The sequence below is a fragment of the Dasypus novemcinctus genome, chromosome 2 (genome assembly GCF_030445035.2).
Source record: "Dasypus novemcinctus isolate mDasNov1 chromosome 2, mDasNov1.1.hap2, whole genome shotgun sequence".
In the NCBI taxonomy this organism is placed as follows: Eukaryota; Metazoa; Chordata; class Mammalia; order Cingulata; family Dasypodidae; genus Dasypus; species Dasypus novemcinctus.
Genome location: NC_080674.1, coordinates 48,835,696 through 48,862,755, shown reverse-complemented (window position 1 = coordinate 48,862,755; position 27,060 = coordinate 48,835,696). Strand labels below are relative to the sequence as shown.

The 27,060-nt window shown below is 34.2% G+C and overlaps 1 pseudogene; it reads left to right on the top strand.

Annotated features, from left to right (window-relative positions):
• LOC101434033 (myosin phosphatase Rho-interacting protein-like) overlaps positions 1 to 27,060 on the top strand; it is a 126,712-nt pseudogene that overhangs the window by 28,709 nt on the left and 70,943 nt on the right.

Here is a 27,060-nt window from a genome sequence, read left to right as displayed (position 1 = left end):
AACTTTGATCATAATAGTCACGTATCACCTGGACCAGGGGTCTATATATAACTGTACCTACTATCTGGCTTTAACTTGGGATCTTATTAAAATGAAAAAATGATTTGCCAAGAACAGCTAAACCCACAACATGAAAAGTAATATATTGTGCAGTTTAGTAAATGTTCGCTTATACATAATTATAATCAATAAGTGTCAAGGTTACCCAAATGCATTTTGATATTACATTGTGCTTTCTCCTAACAAAGGAACAGCTATGAAAGCCTAGAAAATGTGCATAAGGTCACAATCTCTTTTCCAGTTGCCTGTGTATTCTGCTTTTCCCCTGTTCCTCTGATTCACTTCTTTTTTGTCCTATACCCAAGGATGCCTCACTGTCTGTCTTTGCTGGATACTTCTTCAGTTGAAATTCATTACTGCTTGTAGAATGTCTTTAGTCTTCATGAATTGATTTCTGTCAAGGTTTAATTTTGCTAATGAACTATGCAAAGGCTGGCTGCAGTTTTACTCATTATATTTAATAACTTTATGCTGCATTCAGCTCACAATAGGTTGGCTCGAAGGGAAGGCAATGCAGAAATAAAGGTAGAGACACAAGAGGGGAGACAAACCTGGGACCAGGGGACTCACAGCTTCTGCAACTGAGAGCCTCAACGCTAGTTTTCCCATCGCATTTATTGGGAAACTGCTAAGCAGCTGTTTGCCATCTGAACTGCAACATCATTTACAACAGGGAACAACTGCAACATCTACAATAGAACAGTAGTAACATTTACAATAACAAACAGGTAAGCCAGTTTCCCACAACAACTTTATACTATGACAAGTATAAATCATTTTACTAACAAGTTAAAAATCATCTTGATCAGATAGTTAGGCTTATAGTTTTTATACAAATTAAGTCTAAATGATAATATTAATTTTTTCAAAAAAGTACACAAAGTGAAAATTTAAATATGTTCAACAGCTTTATTTTGATTATTTTTATTTATTAAAATTATTGGAGTTGCTAATCTTTAAAATATCACTGATACTCATATTTCTATAGTGTATTAGTTATCTATTGCTGAGTGACAAATTACTATCAACTTAGCAGCTTTAAACAATGCATATTTATCTCACAGTCTCTGTCATCCAGGAGTCTGGGTACAACTGAGCTGGGTTCTCAGCTTAGGGTCTTACTAGGCCACATTAGAGGTGATGGCCAGGATCCATTCTCAGTTGGGGAATTGAGGAAGAATCTGCTTTTAGAATTACTCACTTAGGTATTTGGCAGAATTCATTTCTTTGTAGCTGTAGGACCAAGAATCTGGCTTCTTGCTTGCTATTGGCTGGAGGTTGTCCTCTGGTTCTAGAGACTCTGGGCAGTTCTTTATCACTTGGGCTTCCTTAATATGGCTGCCTGTTCCATCAAGCCAGAAGTCTCCAGAGTGATCTGCTGGCTAAGCAGAATTGTATATAATGTAACATAATAACAAAAGTGACACCCTATCCCAGTTGTCATAGTCTATTGGTAAAAAGCAACTAAATGGGAGGTGGACATCATTGGGGCCACCTTAGACTATTCCCATCTCATGCATTTTTAATTAACTAATTTAATTGAAAATCAGAAGTATATTAAATATAATAATATGTAATTGTTATCCAGATTATAAAAAACAAAAAATAGATAGGCATTATGTGTATGGCTGTATTTTCTAAATATGTTTAATGGAGCCCTTTTCCAATAATATCATCTACAGAAAGGTTTCCTTGGGTCTCTTTGCTCCTATGCATCTTGGTGAGTGTGCCAAGACTGCAAGGTCTGGGCTGCTCTTTTTGTAGTCACTTATAGGGATTGTTTATGCAAGTAATCTTGAGAGGTAAGGTAATACTGCCCACCTCCCCACATAACACACAAAGGGCAGGCACGCTTACTGCTTTCAGTAAAAGCAGTGGAATTCCCCAAGTCACTATTCCGCAGCTGTGACATAAATCCATTGCGGATATAGCTTCATCTGTGCCTATTACAAAGTCCTTTTGGAACTTTGCAGCAAAGGGAACAAATGTGAATACATTATCTGGTACTCATGTAGCTTGCTGTGTCCGGAGTAATAAGATCCATTGTTTCTGACCCAGGAGTCTCATATCTTCTGCCTGCATCTATGAAATAGTAATAGGCTAACATTAGCTTACAAATGGTAACATCAAATACCTGATCCTTCACAAGTTCAGATACTTTTTATCCTTGGAATTTTGGATTAAAGAACCTGTTGAATTCCATTGACCAATGTTTATTAGCACCCAAAATCTGATAACACGGCATTGTGAATGCAATTAACTCCATTGAATTATATATCTGAATGTGGTTAAAGCTAGAAATTTTAGATGGTATAAAAGTTTTTAGAATAAGTTTTTTAAAAATCATAATGTACATCACAATGAACCTTAATGTAAACTACATACTATAGTTAATAGTTCAATTAAAATAACATTTTCTCATCAATTAGAACAAAGGCACCACAATAATGTAAAATATTAAAAATGGGGACAGGCAAATGGGAACTCTGTGTTTTCTACATGACCTTTCTGCAGACATACAACTTCTTTAAAAAGAAAAAAGGGGAATGGCTTTTTTTCTTTTTCAATGGGTAATATTAATAGTAATCAGAGGACTGGATTTTCCTTTGGACACTGAAATAAATTCTACATAATACCTTAAGTAGCCTTAGAGTAAAGAATTGCCTGTACCTGCAAAAAGGAGGCCCTCTCATTCTGAAGATAGCTTCGTGCACAGAAAAGAATATGATATATTGAAGATGAAGTTATCACAAGATGGAAGAAGCCAGGATCCCTAAGTTCACTGCTTGGAAGACTGTTAATCAGGAAAGCCATATAGAACCTATGCATATTGACATTGTTGCAATTAATGGCATCAAGGAAGGATCTTTCAGTTTTCATGATTTAATGGAGTTTGAGAAATGAATGCATTCAATTCCTTAGTAATGACTTCAAATTTTCCTAGCAAATAAGTCCAAATAAGCATAGACGCAAATAAATCTCAAGATTAGTGAGTAATGAAAGATTAATGATCAGTAATTGAAAAGTTGGAATAAGCTGAAACCTTAAGTGTTGATATGTCTCATATTATACATGGAAGAGATACAGAAGAACATTAGTCACTATATCTGACTGAATGGCAGAGAATTAAAAGTGGACACATGACAAATTAGACCAAAAGAGTTCTCTTCTAAGCAGTGTAGAAGAGGAGAATAAAAACATGGGAATGGACTGCTCAGAATGAAAGTTGTGAAGCTTCATATGATTCATAATAAGAATTTTCCTTATACAGAGAAACTTCAGGAACTATATAGCATACCACTGTTTGTAGTGTTGAAGATTTATGAGAATTTTTGTGTAAGAATGTCCCAAAGATATTATAACATCCATGCTCCTATAAGCCAGAATTAACACTTGTAATATTTTCTTATTTATATCAGATATATTTTCTTTCAAACAAAGAAAACATTAAAGATAAAGTTGAGGACTCTTTAACCAACCTCCACTCCCAGGACCATAGGATCAATCTCTTCTCTTCCTGAAAGTAATCAGTATGATGAATAGGTTTTTATTTTTCATATATGGTAATCATTGGTTAGAATAGTATTTTGTCACCCATTTGATACTTTCAATCAGTTTTGTGTTTTGAAGATATCTGAATACCTATATATCTGTTCTTGTATATAACTGCTTTCTAGCATTCTACTTTATGAATACACCATGTTTCATTCACTAATCACTAGTATTGACAGATTTTTAAATTCTGCTAATCTGATGTGCTCAGAAGCAGGCTCTGAACCCATGTCTATTAAACTCCATGACCTTGTACTTCAAATTTCCTTTAACATAACATCTGAAGTACTTTGGGAGATATAGTGTATATTTTGATAAATGGCTTATGACTGACATTTTTTAGGCAATGCTGAAACAAAAAAAAATTTAATTTAATTACTTTAAAATAGAATAAAAGAAGGTGTTCTAAGGGTGAAATAATTATTATTCCCCATTTGAGGTTTTCAATAGCATTCCAAGGAAAAATTTATGAACTACAAACTGAAAGAAAAATTAACCATAAGATAAGTTTACTTGTATACAGCATTACATAATGAGACTATCAAGTTAGAAGACTTTCTGATAATAGAAATGTATCCCATTAAATGAATTAATACTTCTCATTTTTTGAGAGTCCCTGTTTCTAATGATAAGGCATTGTTTCTGCCTTTAGAGGACTATAATTAAATTCCTTCTATTTCTTTCTCTGTAACTTCAAAAAATGATATATTAAAAAGGTTTCTAATCATGTGATATAGTTATAACCATAGTTTTAGATATTAGGGGGAGAGGGATGGATGGTTAGAGCTCTGTGGAATAATTTTAAGTAGGATTAGAAGAATATTCTAGTTCCTTTTGCTTTTTGATCATTTCCCCTTTTTCATAAAGTGAAATATTGGAAACACAGATGTGTCCCCTGTAGATGTTTGTAACTTGACTTCCTCTGAAGTATATTTTGGATTCAGTGACTGAAGTTTATATCTCTTTTGTGATTTCTTCAAACTACAACGCATTCATCAGAAGAATAAAAAGATGATTTCTGGACAGACAGAAATCAAGCCACAGTTTTCTTCAAATTTCCTTTAATATTTGACCTAGAATAGAATTAGAAGTTTAAACTTTATAAAGTGCTTCTCTGTTGATATGAGAAGAGTGTAATCCTGTATGCTTTGTGTTGAATGGACCAGCCTCCTTGTGATATTTTATGTCAAAGAACACTCACTCTGTTTTGCGGGTTTAAGACGATATAGATTCTTTATTAGAGGACAAAATGATTTTCACACATACATACGCATACAAACAAATGAACACCGTTGTATGTGTTAACATCGCTATAATTTTTAATTTACCGGCACTTTTTAGGGCTGAGTTCAAAGTCATGTGTACATATTATTTGTTATACTTAACTAATTATGGTTATGTTTAAAACAAATACAACTTTTATGAGACGCACCAAAAAAAGAGAGATCCAATAAAGATCTTTGTGTATTTGTACCAAATTTATACTCTCTATGTGAACATTCTAGATCATCTATTTCCAAAAGCTAATTTTTTTAAACTTAGGATAATTTGACCTTTAGAATATCTCTAGAATAATACTTGTCAAACTTACCAAAATATTTACTGATATTAAAGGGTTAAAATATGTTCATAAATAAATCATTTTTAAAAGCCACAAAGTGGTTCCTAAGGCCAGGTTTGACTTTGATATTTCAAAAATAAATGAATTTATTTTTGTATGCAAATAGTCTTTTTAACACTTTGCTTCGAAGCAGAGAGCTACATGAATGCTGAACACAGAGTTTGGCAGATAGAAGGTATTCAACAAATATATGTGGAATAAATAGTAAATTCATTTCACTGGAAAGAGTATGGACGATATATTACAGAGTGCCTTGTGCAGAATGGTAGTTTGTGCATATGGTATTTGACTGCATTTAGCTTTCTTGGTCATATCCCCAAATAACTTAACTTGTTCCACCATACTGACATTTAGTAATCAGTTTGAATTCAGTGATGAACACAGAACATACTGAAGTGAGGAGGGCTCAATTTGACCTTTCACTAACATCCCCTCCAGATCCGTTGCAGCTACATGCACTAAAACAGGGGTCTGTAAACTAAGGCCAGAGGGTCAAATTTGGCCCCAAACCTGTTTTTGTATGGCCTGCTTTTATGTAACTTGCAAGCTAAGAATGTTAGAATGTGTGCACCCATTTCTAAAGGATTCAAAAACAAAGAATAATATGTGACAATAATCATATCTACCTCTCAACATTTAAAATATTTACTATCTGGCCCTTTGTAGAAAATGCTTACCAACCTCTGCACTAGAACATAAGCAAAAACGTTTGTTTGTTTACTGTTTCTTAGCACTTAGAAAGATACTTTTGATAACATTAATGGAATTGTTCTAAGATTATACATCATCTCATTTAATCCTTAGAATCAGCCCCACCCCTAATATTATGGGAGTCAGAACATACAAATGGAGGCCCACATATCATTTGTCTAAATATTTAAAAGTTATACATCAAGTGACAAACTATTAAGATTCTAACATATTTTATCTTCCTACCTTAACAAATTTGCCTATAAAATGACGAAATTGTCAAATATGGTGTAAGCGGTTCTACTGATGAACAGATGTTTGAATGAAAAATAAAAAAGAAGTACTTAATCCATAAAGTATTATGTATTTATTTTATAAAACTTGATTTCTTGTTTTTATTTTAGAAAAACTTTTATCATGATGTCACAATTAAATTTTCTATATTTTGTGTTCTAGAAATTCTAATACCCTAAGGTAATAAAAGGAAAGTCTTTTTATAATGCACAAAATATGAAAACATGTATTCATCAAAATATATGCATTAAAATACGAGTAATGACAAAAGTTATTTTACTTTTGAATTCTTCTTTAAAATGTTCAAAATCATCTTAAAAATAAAACACAGGTGATAATATACAATTTTTAAATATCAAGTCAAAATTATTTAAATAAACCTGAAATTATGATTAAATTATTTAATAAAAATAGAGTGATTAGCAATTCCAGCATAAACTGGTAATCCAGTTACCAACATAAAGAACTGGCATAAATACCCACTCAATTAAGAATAATAAAAATGATATAAAATTGCATAGTTTCCATCAGGCACCAAGCACAGCTGTTGCAAATAGACTATTTTAGTCAGCTAGGTTGCCAAAAGACTATATACCAGAAGTGAGTTGGCTTTTATGATTGGGGTTTATTAACTTACAAGTTTACAGTTCTGAGACCACAAAAATGTCCAAATCACAGCATCATCAGGCATTGCTTTCTCCCTGAAAATGGGCCGCTGGTGATCCTAGACTCCTCTGTCACAGGATAAGGCACATTGCAAAGCAAATGGTGGCATCTGATGGTCTCTCCCTTCTCTTCCAGGTTTTCTTGATTTCATCTTCTTGCTTCAGTGGTTCTCTCTCTTCTCTCTCTGTATTCATCCCATTTATAAAGGACTCTAGTAAGAGGATAAAGACCTACCCTAGGGCAATGTCTTAATTGAAGTAACATAATCAAAAGGCTCATAGGGAGTGGGTATGGATCAAGTGGTTGAGTGCATGGGTATGAGGTCCTGGGTTCAATCCCCGGTACATCCTTAAAAAAGAAAAATATTAAAAAGGCCCTTAACTGAAGTACCCTAATCAAAATTTCCCACCTACAACGGTTCATTCCCACAGGAATGGATTAACTCTATGAAACTGGATGGACCCTGAAGAACATGATTTTCTCAGGGTCCATCCAGTTTCAAACTGTCACATCCTGCTAATTTGTGAGTAGCTCTGGCAACAGAAATTAATAAAAGAAAAGAAGCATGATGGAAGTTCAACATTGTTGGGAAGCCCAAGAAACTTGCTTTCTTCTTGAGAGGAGGGATTTAACAAGAACTTCCAACACAATCCTCCCAACATTTTGAAGATTGTTCTTATCAGAAGAGCAATGGAACAGCCGTCAAGCCATGGAATTAGACAGTCGCCTTTTGTTTGGAGGACATAGACCGAGAGATACTGAAAAATATTTCCGAGACTTGAAAGTTGTTAATCAAGGGAGTAGACATATATGTTAAGAGCACTGTACTAGTGCTAATGTGTCCATATGGATTATAATAAATTCATTTTCATTTCTTTTTATTTGTAATATGAAGGGCCCTCTATCACGCAGGGCACAGAGCAAGGCCCCACTACAGGTCAGAACAGCCCTATTAAGTCAGTACAATTGTTATTCTCATTTGGTGATATGAAGAAGCTGCAGGGCAGAATAGTTAAGTAACTTACCCACTGCTGACCAGCTAGTAAGTGCTAGAGTCAGAATTGCAATTCAACCAAACTAAACCCCAAACCCAAGACTTAACAACTACAATGAGTAATATCACTCTTTTGGGGGGAAGATTAGCCATATATTTCAGTAATGCCTACTGCATAAACCCCGGACATTTGCTTTGAACAGTTGGGGAAAGCAGTCAGTAAGAACTTGGGATCAAGAGAAGTAGATGTTACTCTATGCCAGCTGTATTGGTCAGCCAAAGTGCTCCTGATGCAAAGCATCAGAAATCCGTTGGCTTTTATAAAGGATATTTATTTGGGGTAAAAGCTTACAGTTACAAGGCCTTAAAGGGTCCAACTCAAGGTTGCTTTCTCACCCAAGCCAGTTGCCACGTGTTGAATCAAGATGGTGGGCAATCTCTCCTGGTCTTTCCTTCCTTCTTCCTCTTAAGGCTCCATAGTTCCAACTTCTTCTGCTCTCAGCTGTAGGTTGGCATAGGGCTTGTCTCTTCCTGTGGCCCTAGGATCAAATATATCTCTTCCATAACTATGACGCTCTCTCTCTTCCTATGTGTATCTTCTGTGTCTTCTTGAGTGAGTGACCATTTATATCTGCTGACCAAGGGGTCAGGGACTTAACCTGAGTTACACTCTACTGATGTGTTTGAATCAAAGCCCTAATCTTAACATAATTTAATCAAAGACACTTCAGCTGAATCTAATACAAACAAAGGGGATCATACCGAGAGGAACAGACCAGTTTACAAACATAATCCTTCTTTTTTGGAATTCTTAAATAATAACAAACTGCCATGAGACAAAGACCCACAAAGCACCCAGAGATCATCCATCACCAGCCACATGCAACCCAAGGGGATTTCAGAGGCTTTCCTGTTTGGGAACCACAGATGGAAGAATGCCTCAAGTGAGGGGAGTAGACAGACATTTATATTTAAAAAATTACTATACCTGTAAAATAGATTCATTTTTACAGGTTTAAGGTGTTTGGTTCTAAAAACCCTAAAAACCATGTGAGAGAGTTAGGAAGTAATCTTGACCAGATGTTTCTCTGCCTCTAAATTTCACCAACAAACATCTTTATTGAACAACTGTCTTATCATTGGTGCACAAAAAATACATAAAATAAACCTTCAGTTTTCACCAATTTAAAGCTCTAGCCACACCCATTGTCTATAAAGTGCACCAAATCTTAAAGAAACACCAGCAGAGCCACCATTTTGCCTTGCCATGGGACAGGAATCTAGGGTCCAGCAGCTAACCTTTGGTGAGACAGCATCTCTGCTGATGTCTTAATTTGGACATTTTTTGCAGCCTCAGAACTGTAAGTTTTTACTCTAATAAATTCCTATTATAAAAGCCAACCTATTTCTGGTATATTGCATTGGCAACCTTAAGCAAACTAAAACAACACCCAACTGAAATCCCAAACTAATACTTTCAGTAGTCCCTTTCTTCCCACCTTATTCTCCATACCCAGCAGTTGCTGGAGAGCCTCTCACAATTCACAAAGCCATTTTTTTCCTTTCCAAGCTTTTATTATATAATTTCAATTTAGAAGCTCTGGTCCATTGCACTTCTAACTCTACTCCAGTGTCTCTTATTTTTAGCCCATGTCTCACTTCCTAAACTCTGAGGCATCACAAAGAATGTGCAGAAAGAGAGAAATTCAGTTGCAAGTAGCTTTTGCTTTTTGGTGTGTGTGTGTAGAAGATAAGAGAAAGGAAAAACCATGAACATGTTCACAGTCATTTAGTGTTCACTTGTCAAATAAATAAAATTTGAAGATTTGAACTATAAATTTGAGGCAGTTTTTATTATAATAATTATTACTGTCTAGGTATTTTGAAATATCCAATGAGCCACATTAAAGACATTGGAAAATGGATGTATGAATGGACAAGAGTCTATGTGTTGGGAGGAAGGATGGGGGTAGAGGGAGTATATATGTGCTGGGTAAATATGTTGGTGTACCTGTAAGTAAGTAAGCAGCTCCTGGTACAAGGCTGAAGAAGGCAGGTTTGAACTTAAATAGAAGATTGACCAAAGTTCATCAAGAGCAGAAATGCCGAGTATATTTCTTTGAGAATTATCTGAAATCTTTCCTAGGATTGTCGTTAGAAATTGTAGTAAGTTATAAGTACTTATGCAGGCAAGGAGAATGATTATAATCTTGAGGATTAAGATTGAAATCATGATGAATATAGCAAGAAAAGGGAAAGTAGGATTCTTTTAGGTAAACCTCACACATACACAAAATAAGAAGCTTTAAGAAAATTACTAGGATTTTATGACTCCCTATTGTCACCGTCTGTGAAATATGACTATTAGAATGCAGACTGTAAGTGGGTAAAAATTAAATTAATTGCAAACCATCTGGATTAATTGTATGATTAAATTGATGTTAATGTAATTTGAATTGTTATGCTAACTCCCCTTTATGGGTTTTAGAGCTATTCCCTTCTGAATTACATTTTGTGTGGAAAAATAAACAAAATTCCAGGTATATAAGAGAAATTGTAATACAATTTTTGCCAGTGGCACAGACCTACCAAATTTATAAGGTTAGTTAACTTATTTTGGTCCCAAATTGATATTTCTATTTTGAAACACATTCAGTTATCTGATTTGCCAACTTACAGTTCTACTCAAATATAGTATGCCTAAAAATCACTAGGGTCTTATTAAAATGCAGATTCTGACTCAGTAGCTATGGAGCCCTAGATTTTGGTTTTTAACAAATTCCCACATGATGCTGCTGTTGCCGGCCTCTTCCCTGGATCGTATTTTACAAAGCAAGTGTCTGTGCTAGTGTTTTCCAGTAGAATTTTCTGTGATGATGGAAATGTTCTCTATCTGCTCTGTATTGTACAATGAGCTCTTGAAATGTAGTTAATGTGACTGGGAAACAATTTTTCCTTGTATAGAATTTTAACTTAAATTTAAAGAGCCACACAGAGCTAGGAGCTACATATTGGACAGTGCAGGACTCTGCACAACACAGTTCATCAAAAATCATCACTTTTTATATCCTCTGTATAAATGCCCACCATCTGGAAATGTGCTGTATGGTTTAACTCTCAATAAGAACACAGGTGCACCAGTTGTGGGACAATACACTTCAGTAAGTTCTTCGGGTGAGATTTACACTCCTGGCAGCTACTCACTGGGATTGTTGATTCTGGTATGTTCCAAATTTCACCAGCTAGAGACTGGAAGATAGAAAATGAGTCATCAAGAAATGTTGCAGTTTACCAAGGATCTTTAAGTTGTTCCAGGTTTTTCTTTCCCTTTCAACTGAGTTATGTAACCAGAGTCATATACACAACATAAACAAGAACCTTTTGCAATCAGGATCCCATTTTGCCAAAATGATTCCAATTTCAGATAAGCTTTTATTCTATGAGTATTTCCAACAGTATAATGGAAACACTGAAGTTATTTCTAAGCTGGGTGACAAGAGAGCTATGTGTCATAGTCTTGAAGCTCAGACGTGTGAGTCATGAACTAAATTGTGGTTTTGTTCCTGATATCCCTCACTGCCTATCTTGGCCTTGGGCAAGGTGATTCTCATCATTATATTCTCTGGACACATGTCAGTGTGAAAACATAATGACATATTGTGTCACAAATATCCATTGCTCCATTAAGCATAATTATAGTGATACCAATAACAGTGATGAAAATACTTTATCTTTGTAAATTTGTATTCATATTTTGTAAAAACAGTCTTATATATGCAATATTACCCCCTATTATTCATATTGCACATGAGGTTTCATTATGTTATACAGTCGCATGTTACAATCATTAGCTTCCCTTCTAGTAATATACATGTCCTTAGACTCTCCCTTTCAAACTCTGTCATACCCATATAATTGCACTACTAGTTACCAACACTGTGGTGTGCTTTCATTATTTCTATTCATTTCCAAATATTTGCAGACAACCTTTTTTACCAATTCTATCACAGATTCATCCTCAGTTTTCCATTTCCTAACTTCATTCTATTTTCTGGTGACCTATATTCTACTTATTAATTCCATGAGTTTACACACTATATTTAGTTCATAATAGCTCAAGCATACAGTGTTTTCCCTTCTGTGTCTGGCTGGCTTTACTAAACATAATGTCCTCCAGGTTCACCCATGTTCTCATATACTATACGACTTGGTTTCTTCTTACTGCTGTGTAATATCCCAACTAATGAATGGATAACCTTGTAAATTACTTTGACATTTACAAAGTACTTACACTAATGTTTTATTTCTTTTAAGATAAACAAAATGCCTAAGGAAAACAAAAGCCCAGAATTTTGTTTCTTTTTTTTTTTACTTTTCTTAATATGCTGCCAAAGAATATAATGTTATAATACCATGTTCCTTTGGACATATTTTGATGCTTCACAGATGCCATCATCTGTATCATCATCATCATCATCATCACCATCATTAATGTTATCATCATGTTCCTTTTCATGTTAACATCCATAAGGGCTAGAGGTATCAGATATTATTTTTCAGGTCTTTTTCAAGCCAATGGTGTTTTATAAAAAAATAAAGGTCTCCATCCAATCTATAAGATTTTATAGATTTTTTTTTTTCTCTTTTAAAATCTAACTCTTGCAAAAGATCTTTCATGATTAGGTTAAAGATTATTAACTTCCAAATTGCATAAAATAACAAGAACACAGCAAGAGGTACTTTGGGCTGCTGATAACCAGCCAAGAAACAAAGAGTAATATTTTAAAAAGAAAAAAGAAAAAGCTAAAACATATTGCTTAAAACAACATCTCCAGATAACTTTTGTCTTGAATTTTCTGTGTTTCAAAATCATAGCCAGATTTGAAAACATACCTAGCCTAAAAAGAGAAATTGTTATCTTTGTAGGATTTTCAAACAATTAATTTGATTGGTATTCAACGGATATAACAAAAAGACTTCTTAAAGCTCTATGTTTATCATGAAGGGTACAAAGTCAAAATGTGAACATTGTTCTTCTTATCAAAATTCCAAAATGGATTCATAATCATTTCAGACTCTTTTGTTAATAGTTTTTAACATTTCATAACACTTGTTTACAAATGCTAGTAACTCTTAGCATAAAGGGGAGAAAAAGCTATCAACTAAATTACAACTGGAGGAAAATGTAATACCATTTGATCTTGAATATATAATGGCTCTTAGCGTGTCCACTTTTATTGCTTTAGAGAGGACTTATAAATCCTTAGTTCAACATCTTCAATTTTCAGATGAAAGTACAGAGATGGAAGGAAGAAAAAATTGGGTTGTTTATTCATCCATTAAATTATTTTAAAGTGTCTGAAATGTTCCAATTATCTCAGTCGATAAAAAGACAAAATGAATAGATGTGGTTTCAGCACTTAAAAAGCATACAATGTAGTGAGAATACAGACACCTAAGTAAACACAATATGATACAGGAAACACCACCATAGAAGTCTGGGTGAAGGAATAAATAGTGACCGTATCTGGCAGAGTTAAGGGTTCCAGGAAAAGCTTCACAGGGAAGTACTTTTTGAGCTAGTTAGTAGGGAACTATAGATGAGCATTCATATTTCTGGATTATTTAAATATTTATTTGGTGCAATGACCTTTGTGCTAGATCTGAAATGTTGACGCAGTTGAACATGATGAATACATCCCACATGCTAAGGTGTATCTCCAAATCCATCCTTGTAAGACTTATAAAAGGTAGATTTATTCTAGACTCCATTAAGTCCATCACTAACCTCCCAACTATATAAGAAAAGACTAGATATTTTGAATGATGATTGAATAAAATCTTCAATATAGGTAATTATTGGCCTAGAGCAAGGAGGGAGTTGTTTGGCCCTTACCAAGAATCTTGCTCCTGGGGCTGGAAGGTTGCTGAATTGAACTTTGTAACTGGATTTACCATATTCATAACAATGTAAAATGTTTCATATGTGACAAAGCTTTATTTCAAATCAAAGATTATGCATAAATTTCAAATTTTACCTTGATTCTTTGAATCGGTATTTGGTATGTTGTATCTGAAAAAGAGATGGGTTTGCTGGCTGTTTTGCAAACTTGACTATGTGACAAAGTGGAAACTCTGTTCACCTATGTGTCTTGTCTGCTAGACCAGACAACCACAGGAGCTAGAAGTGCAAAGGTCCACCTAAGTCATACCAGCTTATTTTTGTTTAAAAAGAAAAAAAAAGGAAAGGAAAATCTAGGACAATTGCTAAATCAGGATTTTCCCTAATAATCTAGGATGAGTGGTCACCTCACATCCTTACCCAATTGCTGACCCAAGCTCCAAGCACCCTCCATTCTTCCTTAGTACATACTTTTGTGTATATGACATGTGGGTTTTGTTTACCTTTTCATGCTAGTAAGACCCTTGCTTGCCTCCTTCGTTCTCTCTGGATCCTTCATCCCGTTCCTCAATATCATCTAATTAAAATATTATTCTAATTTAAAATTATTTATAAAAGGTTTCACTAATAAAGTATCTATAAATCCACTTTTCTACTGACGAGTCCAATGAGATTTATTTAAAACTTTCAAGACAATGTTAAGAATTAGATAGCAAAAATATAATTTTATAATTAATAATCTGTAAGAAAATGTGAGCTTTTTCAAATAGATGTTAGGAAGAGTTTAAACTTTCACATTCTGTTGCCCATTTCAAAATGCTGCCGTAAAACCGTTTCTTAATGGCTACTGAGCATCTCTTTCCTTAACACAAACTATTCTTGTTCATGGTCTTTTCTGGCATAGAATTTTTACCCATGTCTGAATCCATTCAGAATTCGGTTTCAGATTGTTGAGAGGTGATCTCAGTCAAGTTGTTTGATAATTACAGTGCACAGCTCTGTACCTTGACCCAAGATTTGGTGGGCATAGGGGAGGAAGCAAAATTTTTGTCTATGTGGGAATCTCAAATATCTGTATACACTTTATAAATGGATGTGTTTGTCATGCCTTATTATTTTCTAAAATCTCAAATTCATACTTTATCTGGTAATGAAGATGTATTTTTTTCAACCTGTCACAATCAATTTGAGTTAAAACACCTATTTTGCACAGTATTCAATTTCTGAAAGATGAACACATCAGAAACAATTTTAGATGGGTCAAAATACATTCAGTTCTAAGATAACTACTTCAATAAACAATTAAGATGTTATTATTTAACTGTGTAGCCAATAAATCTATATTATAGAAGAATATGGGCATTGAAAGATCTTAGTGATCTATTTTATAACTGAAAAATTATTCAAAATATGCATTTATTGAGCACCATTTTTGTTCTGTATTTCTATAAAGAGAAACATTGGTAGTTATAAATGCACAAACATGAAAACAAATATCTATAATTATGTATACCAAAATGATAATGGTAGTTATTTTTAGATAGTGAATTATGGACAGTTGGCTTTATTATTCTGTATGCTTTTGGATGTTTTAGGTATTAAGCATGAATACCTAAAATACCTAAAAGGTATTAATTGGAAAATATATTATTAAAAATACATACTTACACAACCACTGTACCGAGGAACCGAGAGAGTCTACCACTGCAAGCAAGAGAGTCCCATCCATTGGCCCTATGGGATCACAGCCCCTTCTCAATTAGAGGTGGAGTGGACATCAACATCCCAGAACCCTCAGGATGGGGGAATGAACTATGGACTAAATAGACTTACTGGTATTCAACTATAGACTCATTGTGATTCTAGCAATAGAAGAAATTATATCATTGATGTGGAGGCAGAGGCCACTGGAGGTTCTGTGGGCAGGCAGAGAGAAAAACAGGTGTAATAAGGGAGTATTTTGGGAACTTTGGAATTGTCCTGAATGACCTTGCAATGACAGATATAGGCAATTATGTATCTTTTTATAATTTATAAAATTGTGAGGGAGAGAGTGTAAACAACTGTGAAACTATAATCCATGCTTATGGTAATGCCCCCAAAAGTGTTATCAATTGCAATGAATGTACCACACTAATGAGGAAACTCGTTAATGTGGGAAAGTGTGGGAGATGTGGGGAGCAGGTCATGTGGGAATTCCATATATTTTTTATGTAACATTTATATAATCTAAGTATCTTCTTTAAAAATAAAAAAATACATACATATGTATGATTTTCTTCATCTCAGAGTGCCTGAAATCTACTTCCCTGTAGAGATTTTGCACTGAATAATTACTTAACCATAAATAATAACATAACCTCATTTTTTATTGTATTTCAAGTTGTTTCTATTGAAGTATGAACCCCATTCTTCAATACTTGTTAATAAGGAATTAAATTCAAGGTTACCACAGACACTAAAGTTGAGAGAGCAAAGATCTTATTCTGCAATTAAGCTTTCTAACACAATAAAATTGTCATAGATAAAGCAATTTGCCTTTTAAATGCTTAAAGATGATTTTATATCAGCTATAACCCCTGCAAAAGCACTGCTCAGAGAGAAGCCTTTTCCCATGATGCCTGAGATAAAAGAGTTTTACAGTTTGTTTACTTCTTTAAGGAAAACAAAATACCGCTGAGAGAATGAATTAGGCAATTTAACAATTGACAATTGGAAAATTAGGCAATTTAACAGTTTGAATTGCTACTACTTCTGGAGGAGAACAGTTTGTCTTACCATATTTTATCAAATACTGAGAGCTAGGTAAGTATCTAAATTGGTGATAATCATGACTATATATAAGGTGTAATAGTGATTTCAATTTAATTAAACAAGTCTCATGAACAGCAATTTTGTTTGGTAGGCTGCAAGCTTAGTGGTGTACAGTGCCAGCACTTCATAGTTCTGTGACACTGGACAAGTTACCCCATTTCTTCCTGCCTCAGTTTCCTCAGGTGTAAAATGGGGTTATAATAAATATTTCATACAGTTAAATAGGTTAAAGTATAAAGGTTCAATCACATTTCACAAAACAAATTCATAAACTATCACCCTCTCATATGTAAACAGTATGTATTTAATTCCCAAATTTGAAAAGGTTATTTACATATGAGTTTATGGAACATGGCAAGTTAGTTCTGAATTGATTTTTATAAATATTCTCATATTTAATCAAGGAAGCCAGAGTGTTTCTCAATTGTCTTGATATGTCTGAAATAGTTGCATATCCCTTTAATAAGAAGAATTAAAGAAGAAAATTATGCTATTGTATTGGTACCCATTGTATATAGCAGGATGAAACTACTGGAGTATAAAAATAAATGATTTTATTCTCTCCCATGATTATTTTAAAACATTTGCCATGGAATCTCTCTTTGCTATCCTTTAAAGTCTTCTCGTGTAGATTCTATACTTGTCTGATAAGGTTTAGGTTTTAGATTCTCATCCACTCTGATCCAATTTATTGCTTACCTCTTATCCTCCCCACCAGGGCTTATGTCATGGGTTAGAGGAAGTCTGAAAGTGGAGAGCACACAATCCACTCGGGATTCATTTCCTCCAGAGTTTTGAAGCCAGGGGTTCGCTGGAACAAAGGGGCTGGTACTTTTTAAACTTGACCTTCATCATCAAAGTACAGTGGATGTTAAAATGTTTGACCCCTGCTTACCTTTATACCTACCACCTCTCTCTAATTCTAGTCTCTTGCCTGCTAGGTTTGCATAGAAGGCAGAGCATTAGGTCTGAAGCTTTAAAAGAAGTTCATTCATGAAATGAATTGCCACCTCCTTTACTTCACCTCCAGTCTCTTCTATTGATTTTTTGAAGATATTCTACTTGACCAGGGGAAAGGGGAAAGGAGTCAAAACATCCTTCCTTGGGTGGGAGACTCAAGAGTCCCGTGATGCATTGATTCCCTGGGGGAAGAAGGAGGGGTGGTAAGAAACCAGTAGATGGATATGAATAACAAATCTGATTAAATCACATTTTAATAAGCCCTGGACAAACTTCTGGAAGTTACTGTTTTCAGTTCTATTTTTGAATGGGCTTGAAGTACACAAAATAATGACCTCCCAAAGGTGTCCAAGTCCTAATCCCTGAAACTTATAAATATATTATGTCATATGACAAAGGGAAATTTAAGGTAGCAAATGGAATTAAGGCTGTTAATAAGCTGACCTGAAGATAGGAATATTATCCAAGGTTAGCTGGGTGGGACATATGAAATCACAAAATTTCTTAAACGTAGGAGATGGAAGTAGAAGAGTCAGTGTCAGATTGAGTCAACAGGAGCAAGAGTTGACAGCCATCCCATTGCTGGCTTTGAAGATGGAAGGAGGCCACTAGCAAAGGAATGCTGAATTACTTTGGAAAAGGAAAAGCTAGGGATTCTCCTGTAGAACCTCCAGAAGGAAACAACCCTGACAGGTCACCTTTCTGTTTAACATATTTGTCTCTACTTTTCCCTTTTATAATTTGTGGTGTGTACTCTTATGATCACCATGTATTTTGTGAATAATAAAAGAGAGTCTGTCAAAAAACAAAACCAGTAAGAACATATTATAGTTTTCCTGGCTGCTATGACAAATACCACCCTGTGGCTTGGCTTAAACAACGGGAATTTATTGTCTCAAGGTTTTGGAGGCTAGACACCTAAAATCAAGGGGTTAGCAAGAGAATTCTTTCTCCCCAAATCCATTCTGGTGCTGGCTTGCCACAGTCCTTGGGGTTCCTTGGTTTGTGTCTCTGCTTCCCATCACACGATGATGGCCTTGATTCTGTGTCTGCTGTTCCAGCTTCTGCTGACTTCTCCCTGTGGCCTTCTCTGACTGCCAGTGTCCAAATCACATATTTTTGAACAGAAAAGAGACAACTTTGAGAATAATCTAGGAAAGATAGCTCTGGCAGTAGTATATTGAGGGGATATGCACTAAGACTAGGTGGTAGGGGAAAAGAAATATATTGCTATCACTTAGGCAGGGATGATAAATACCTTAAACCTAGCTATGGCAAAGACAATGAAATGGGGAAATAATATTTTAAAATTGTAGCAGGAACAGATGTGGCTCAAGAAGTTGAACATTTACCTCCCACATGAGAGGTCCTGGGTTTAGTCCCTGGTGCCTTCTAAAGAAGAAACAGACAACGAGCAATAAACAGTGAGCAGACAATTACTGCAAGCAATGAGCAAAACAACAAGCAAAAAAGAGGAACAAGCTGACAGATGAGGGAAACATCTCAGGGGGTAGGGGTAAGTTAAAAAAAAAATATATATATATATATATAGCAATCAGTTTTAGCAATAATATAACATGAAAGCCCAGACAAGAATGAGTCAAAGGTAAATCTTTTATGAATCCCTCCTCAGATACATGATTTACAAGTATTTCTTCCCATTCTGTGGGTGGTCTTTTACTGTTTGATGGTGTCTCTTGAAGCAAATAAGTTTTTAATTTTGATGATGTCCAATTTATCTATTTTTCTTTTTTCTGAGATCACAAAGATTTAGTCCATTATTTTCCTCTCTCTTTTAGGCCCATGGTTCTTTTAAATTAATTTTATTGTAAGTTGTGTGGAAGAGATTCAACTTCATTCTATTTGCATGTGGATATTCAGTTGTCAGAACACCATTTATGGAAAAAATTATTCTTTATCCCTTTGAATTGTCTTGGTACCCTTGCCAAAAATCAGCTGACCTTAAATATGAGTGTTTATTTATGATTCTCAACTCCATTCCATTGATCTATGTGTCTATCCTTAAGCCAGTACCACACAGTCATGATAGCTATAGTCCTATAATAAGCTTTGAAATTGGAAAGTGTGAGTTCTCCAACGATATATTTTTTCAAGTTTGTTTGTAGGTACCTTGTATTTCATAAGAATTTTAGGACCAGCTTGTTAATATAAACAAGGAAGTCAGATGGAAGTTTGATAGGGAATGTGTGAATCTATAGATCAATTTAGGAAGCAATGTCATCTTAAAATATTTGTCTTCTAATCTATGAACATGGGTTGCCTTTTCATTCATTTAGGGTGTCCTTAATTTTTTTCTCCAATGTTTTATAATTTTCAGGATGTATTCTATAATCCTATTGTTAAATTTATTCATATTTTTATTTTTTGATGTTATTGTAAATGTAGTTGTTTCCTTGGTCACATTCCAGGATATTTCATTGCTAATCTATAAAAATACAATCCTTTTTTATATTTTGATCTTACATCCTGAACCTGTTGAATTCATTTGTTAGATCTAAAAGTTTTGTAAATAAGAATAGCTTTAATTCTTACTTTCTAAGCTGAGTGTCTTTTATTTAATTTCATTTTCTTGCCTAATTGCCTTTGTTAGAACTTCAAGTACAATGTTGGAAAGAAGTAGCAAAAGCCAGTTGTTAACTTGGAGTTTTTTGTATATGTTCTTTATCAGATTGAGGAAGTTCCTTTCTATTCACATTCTGTTGAATGTTTTCTTCATGAAGGAGTGATAGATTTTGTCAACACTTTCTCTGAGTTGCTTGAGAAGATCATGTAGTTTTTGTCCCTTAGTCTATTGATATGGTACATTACTATTATAGATGGAATGGTGTCCAAAAAGACATGTTCAAGTCCTAATTTCCAGTGCTGTGAATGTGAACTCATTTACAAATAGGATCTATGAAAATGTTATTAGTTAAAATAAGGATGAATTGGATTAAATTGGGCCTAATCCAATATGACTTATGTCCTTACAAGCAGATGAAATCAGACAGAGGTACAGAGAGAGAGATGGGGAGGAGAAATTGTCATGTGATGGAGGCAGAGATTGAGTTATGCCATTAACCAAGGAACATCATGGATTGCCTTCCACTGCCAGACCCCGACAGACTTCAGAAGCCCTGCTGACCTTTGATTTGGACCTCCAGCCTCAGAACAGTGAAACATTGAGACAAATCCTTGTTATTTGAGCTCACTACTCTCTGATATTTTGTTACTGCAGCCCTGGCAAACACAATTACATAAATTGTTCTTTGGATGTTTAAGCCAACCTCAAATTACTAGTATAAATATCATGTAGTCATGATATGTAATTCTTTCTATATGTTGCCGTTTCAACCCATCACCAAGGAAAATGCTGAGTACTCAGCTGATTTTCTCAGGTAGCTCACTTGTCAAAACAAAGTTTCACGTAAGGATATTTGTTTTACTGAAACTAAGTGACACGCTTTCACCTTTTCTTCAAGGATATTAGAAACTGTAGCTTTTGAATTATGTCTTGGAAAAGCAAAAGTCTCTATGTGCTGAACTAGCAACATGTAAGAGGATGTTCAAAAGTTATTTGCCAGGTGTTTACTTCAATGTCCTTGCATGATATGGCCACTCTCTTTATTTCCAGTCTCACTGCAAGTCATTCTCTCCTTTGTGTGTGTGTATATATATATCATATATATATGATACATACATACATACATGTATATATATATGATACAACCATGTTCAACAGCCAAAGTCCTTTTTATTTTATATTTTGTTTTGCTTCTTTTTTTGATAAATTGTGAGTTTACAAAGCAATGATGCATACTATATGGGATTTCTATATATCACCCACCCACCAATACCTTACATTGTAGTGATACATTTGTTACGATTGATGAAAGAACATCATCATATTACTGCTATCTACCATCCTATTATTAATGCCATGTATTAGTATTGTATATTTGTTATAGTTCATTAGAGAACATTCTCATATTTGTACTTCACCACTGGGTTCACTGTGTTATACAGTTCCCTGCCATAGAGTTAATAGTTCATTTATCATATTATTCAACCTATTTCCTTATTTATCCTCTGTCCAGGTGTTCTATCTAATGCTGAGAGTTGTGTATTGAAGTCTCCAACTAGTATTGTAGAGATGTCTATAACGCTCTTCAGTTTTGTCAGTGTGTGCCTCAATTATTTTGGGGTACCCAGGTTAGGTGCGTTAATATTTATTATAGTTATTTCTCCTTGGTGAATTGTCCCTTTTATTAGTATATAGTGACCTTCTTCATCTCATAACAGTTTTGCATTCAAAATCTATTTTGTCCCATATTAGTATAACTACTCGAGATCTCTTTTGGTTATTATTTGTGTGAAATATCTTTTTCCAGCTTTCAACTTTTTACTTGCTGGTGTCCTTACATCTAAGGTGAGTCTCTTGTAGACAGCCTATTTTTATCTATTGTCAGCCTATGTCTTTTGATTGGGGAATTCAGTCCATTAACATTCAATGTTGTTACTGTAAAGGCATTACTTACTTCATTTTATCCTTTGGCTTTCCATTGTCATATCTTAATAGTGTCTGTCTTTTTATATTTTAAGTGAATCTTACTAAGAATCTTGATTTCTATACTCTTCCCCAAGTTTCTTGCCCTTGTCTTTTCTTTTCAAGCTGCAGCACCACATTTGTTATCTCTTGAAAATTCAGTTTTTGGAAACATACTCTCTCAGTTGTGGCTTGTCTGTTAAGACTTTAAACTCACTCTCATTTTTGGAGGACAGTTTTGACAGATAACAGGATTTTTTGGCATCTTTAATTTCCTGGACCAATCCCAGAACTTCCTACTTCTTGCTTTTACTGTAGTGAAACAAATATTACTATTTAGAACCTATCTTATGTATTATATTAGCAGCAGGTAAAAACACCTTGATACCTCAAACAGTTCAAAATGGATGTCTCCCATACCATGAGTCTGCATAAAGCAGATGGTATCTAAAGAAAACGAATGTTTAAAGAGCAATCTTTAATGTCCTGTCCACCATTAGTTACAACTACTCTGATTCTGGGAATTACACAAGCAACAGAGAGATATGTTTTGCTAAAGTGCCTTTGCATTAGTTAAAAAGGTATATGATAAAGATGAAAATGTGCAAAAAGCAGCTCTACTAATAACCAGCTTGGAAAGTAAAAGCAAGGTGAATAATCTTGAGCACAGATTAAGTATAAACAGCCAAATCTCTACGCTCAGGGATAATAAGATTTTATAACTACACAATTATGGCTATAAATGACTACTAATAAAATTCCTGTAAGGAAAGTAAATTTGTTCTTTCAAGTCTTAAAGCCTCTAAGCCAGAACCTCTCTTTCTCTCACTGAAGTATTATTTGTATAGTAAAATGGAATAACAAATATTTTTGATGATAAAAGATAGAAGATGACTTAGAAACATTAGTATCAGCTACTTTGTTAATTTTTAAGATATGCACAGCTTTTGAAACACTGGTGATTCTGAGACATATAATTTCCTTACCAGTGAATCAGAAATCGAATTTCAAATTTGCAAGCCCACACAAGAATATGAGAGACACTGCAAAGAGTGAGGTTGAACCTATGGAAGGGTATGTGGGAAAGAGGAAGCCAGTGTTCCCTGAGTGCCTGCTCTGTGCCAGGATCTTTTTAATCCTCACCAAATCTCCCCAAGATAAGTAGAATTTCCCCTCCAATTACAAGACCAGGAAACCAAGATACAGAATTCAAGCAGTTCGATTACAGTATTATCTTCTATTATTAGTCAGTCAGCTTACAAATTCTTAGAATGAGACCTCATAAGTGAAAATGCCTTGATGCTTGTTTCTGTCTGGGTATAGGTAGAAAAGTTACTAAACTTTAAATACAGTTAGCATTATATTTTACTTTCATTTAAAAAAAAGCTTTACATCTTTGGTTTTATTTTGTTTAGTTATAGCTAAAGAAAAGGACCGTGGTATCATTCAAATGCTGTAGATGATCATAAATCGCTCATTTCTTTTTAGTGATACTGTGTTTTCTTTGGCCTGAACCCTGTGTACTCTAAGCAACTTTTCTTGATTGAACTGAAGAAAGTCTTGTTTTCGTTCACATGAAGAATTAAGAATACTCTTTATCCAGCTTGCTAAACTGGAAAAAAATTAAATGCCAGCTATTAATGTTACAAGAAGTTTTTTGACATTTTAGCTTTCTCTGGTGAACTTCAGAAATGGTTATTCCCAATGTCTTACACTTGGCTGTGCCTGGGTTTATTCTTTGTTAAAAAATAAACTATTGTGCATACTTGGGAAATTCTTGAAGGATGGTGTTGCCCATCAACTTTAGAACATAAAAAATTTCTGGACCTTTTAAAGGCCCTTTGGCCCTTAACCCTATAAAGCCTGCAAAAATAGTTCTAAGGAAATCTGGAGTCACCAAGATAACAACATCGCAAGGTAACAGCATAAAGAGAGAATAAGACCCGTTCGATATACCACTCCACAATGTGCTGGGATGTGTGGGAGAAAGACAGTCAAAGCAAAGATTCAAAGAAATTCAGAAACCGTTTGCCTGAAGTAAGCTTATTAGTACTAATGGTTTCCAACATGCAAAGTATTCCTATATTTAAGATTTTTTGCCATTTTCTTTAATTTCCTACCTGCTTTCTCAATTCTTCAAGGTAATCCAGGTTTAAGTAGAAGCATTATTTCATGGCAAGAAACAGCTGTTGTTGATACAGGACCCGATTTCATGAAGCTATTAGCTTTTGTCAGATTTCTCCTTAGGAAATCTTAAATCATGGGTCCCTGGTTTATAAGGTAAATCTTTAAGTAAAATATTGAAAATCAATCAATCAAGGTGATTATTAAAATAATTATCAAACACCAATTTATACTGTCTTCAAAATATCTAATCAAATAACTTCTATATTCCTACCTGTTAAGGCTTTAAACTCTAAGACTTCCAGTAGGTGGTAAAGAACTGCGTGTTGTTGAAATGCATGACATAGGCTTTGCACGCACAGTCACAGATTATAAAATCTTGGGTCTGGGGATAGCATAACAAATTGTGAAGAGGCTACCATCACTGGCAATATCTCATTATCTTCTATTTTCCTATTCTATAAATTGTGTTTAGTTCCCAAATAGAATTAGTCATAAGTTGATGAGACATAAAGGAAATTTCTAATCTTTTAAATCAGAATATGTTTTAAATATCATGTTGCTAGTGCCATACATATGGCTTTATTTATAACCCACGTTGGATAGTTCTGGTACTGGTATTAAAGTTTGAGGCATTTCCATGCCAAATGTAGAAGGCTGACTTTAACTCCACAAACCTCCAGCTGCATTCTTCTGAAGTTTTAAAATGTGAATTAAAGGAAAGGGCATCTTTTAAAACATAACATATAACTCAAATTCAAAACGTAATACACAACGCATAATTATATCACATAACATATAATTACCATTGTTTTTTGGACTGAATTTAACACACAATTCTTTGACAACGTAATATATTTTTTGACTACTTAAAATTTCTTAAAATGAAAGGAGACTAATTCCCGAGGGTTATCATATCACAATCATATTTACACACATTTACACACACACCTGAGGCTGTGTAAGATGATAAACAATTAGACTATTTAAAATTCTAATTTAAAAGTCATGCATGAGGCCCAATGATGGCACAGTATGAAGCTAAAATGTAATATCCTCGCTCTTTCCCCCGTCTCTCCTTTATACAGTCTTACATATCAGTTGGGTGCCTGCCAGTAGTCTGAGGTTAAAAACAGCCACTGTTCAGGACACAGGTCAGGAATGGAAGAGCTTTAAAGAACGTGAAGACAATGGCGTTAGCTCAAGAAGTGCTGAAGTCATTATGCCTGACATTGGAATATTCGAATGTGTGCCGCAGGCAATCCCCAAGTGTGATAATTTCACTTCAATTTTAATTAATATGGACAGGATATTCAATATATAATCAGTTCTCCAAAATACATAAAAGTCTAAAAATGAGAGTTAGATTATCTTACCTTTCTTTGATTTGCTTTTGCTTCCTTTTAAGATTTATTTTTAGCTGATTTGAACATTTCTGACATTTCTTATTATTGACAATATTGATTCCTTTGATGAAGAAAGCTTTTTAAAAATGAGTACCTTATACATAGTTACATTCACTATTCTTTTTTAAAAAGATCATAATTTCTTTGGAGACTAATGATAACTTGTTCAAACAATGTAATATTTTATGTTGAGAAGATATTCTGAGTTTCTTTTTTTTAAGTTTAAGATTGTGGCCCTGTTCTGAATTTTTAAAATGTGTGATCTATTTACAGTTTACATAGTATGTAGTAGATTAGACAATGTTTAATTACAACATGGAAATTCACAGAAGTGCCATAATTTGGATATAATGTATGCAAAACTAATTTCCATTAGAGAGTTGAAGAACAGATTTCAAGCCTTGATGTAATATTTTTTCTGTCTTATGATCTAGATACATTTAGAATGGTTGAACAAAAAGAAAAAGGGCAATTCTATCTCACAAATATATATATAGTAAATTAGATATTTATAGCATAGAAAAAATGTCAAACCTGTAGTCCAAATGTTATAACCAAAATTTAGAGTTGTCATCTAAACACTAAAAATACACTTAACCAAATAGCTTTGATGATATTTTAGAAATTAACTCTAGTAGGATTTTGAATCAGTCATTAGACAACTTTCTTACATATGTTTGTTCTATGTTGAAACTTCTCTGGCATATGTGGTAAAGACAAGCTTTCCTTATGTCATTGATGACTGCTTATCAAGTTACAAAGGAAAGGTCCCCTCTGACAGCGCAATTGGAAAACCTTTCATGCCTGACTTGTCCATGTACACATAGCGAGTGTTCCTTTTTCTACTGGAAGATAATAGAAAAGGACTATTTAGATAGTTTTTCCTTTACCTTATTGCATACATTTATATTGAGTGGTGTATTCAATGATCTTGCATGCATATATGCAGGGAATAAAAGTGGATGAATAAACCAAGTAATATACAACAGGGAGTAGTGGAGATGGTGAGGATCTCAAGACCTTGTGACTCATTTAAAGGAGTCAGTCACTTTTATGCTCTAGCTAATTACTGTTATGAGCCCATTGTAGCTAGATATTCCTTATTTTCCTCCTTCTCCTCCTACTTTTCTTCTTCCTCTTTTGCCTTCTACCTTCTTCTTTCTCTTTCTTCTTATAATCAGTAGATCAATTTTTTATTGTTACACCTCCCAATTTCAAAAGTAAATCGAGCAAAAGCCTAAAAAAACACATACACTGCAGAATATTGCCAACAGGTCATCAGTCTAATTTACCCTCATTTAACAAGTAAGAAAAATGAGTCCTCATAAACTTAAGTTCACCCATTTAATAAGTGGTAAAGCAAAGAGTAAAATCCTGAATTCCTCCATGTCCAGATCATTACTCATGTCTTTAAATTTTTGCCTCTCTATT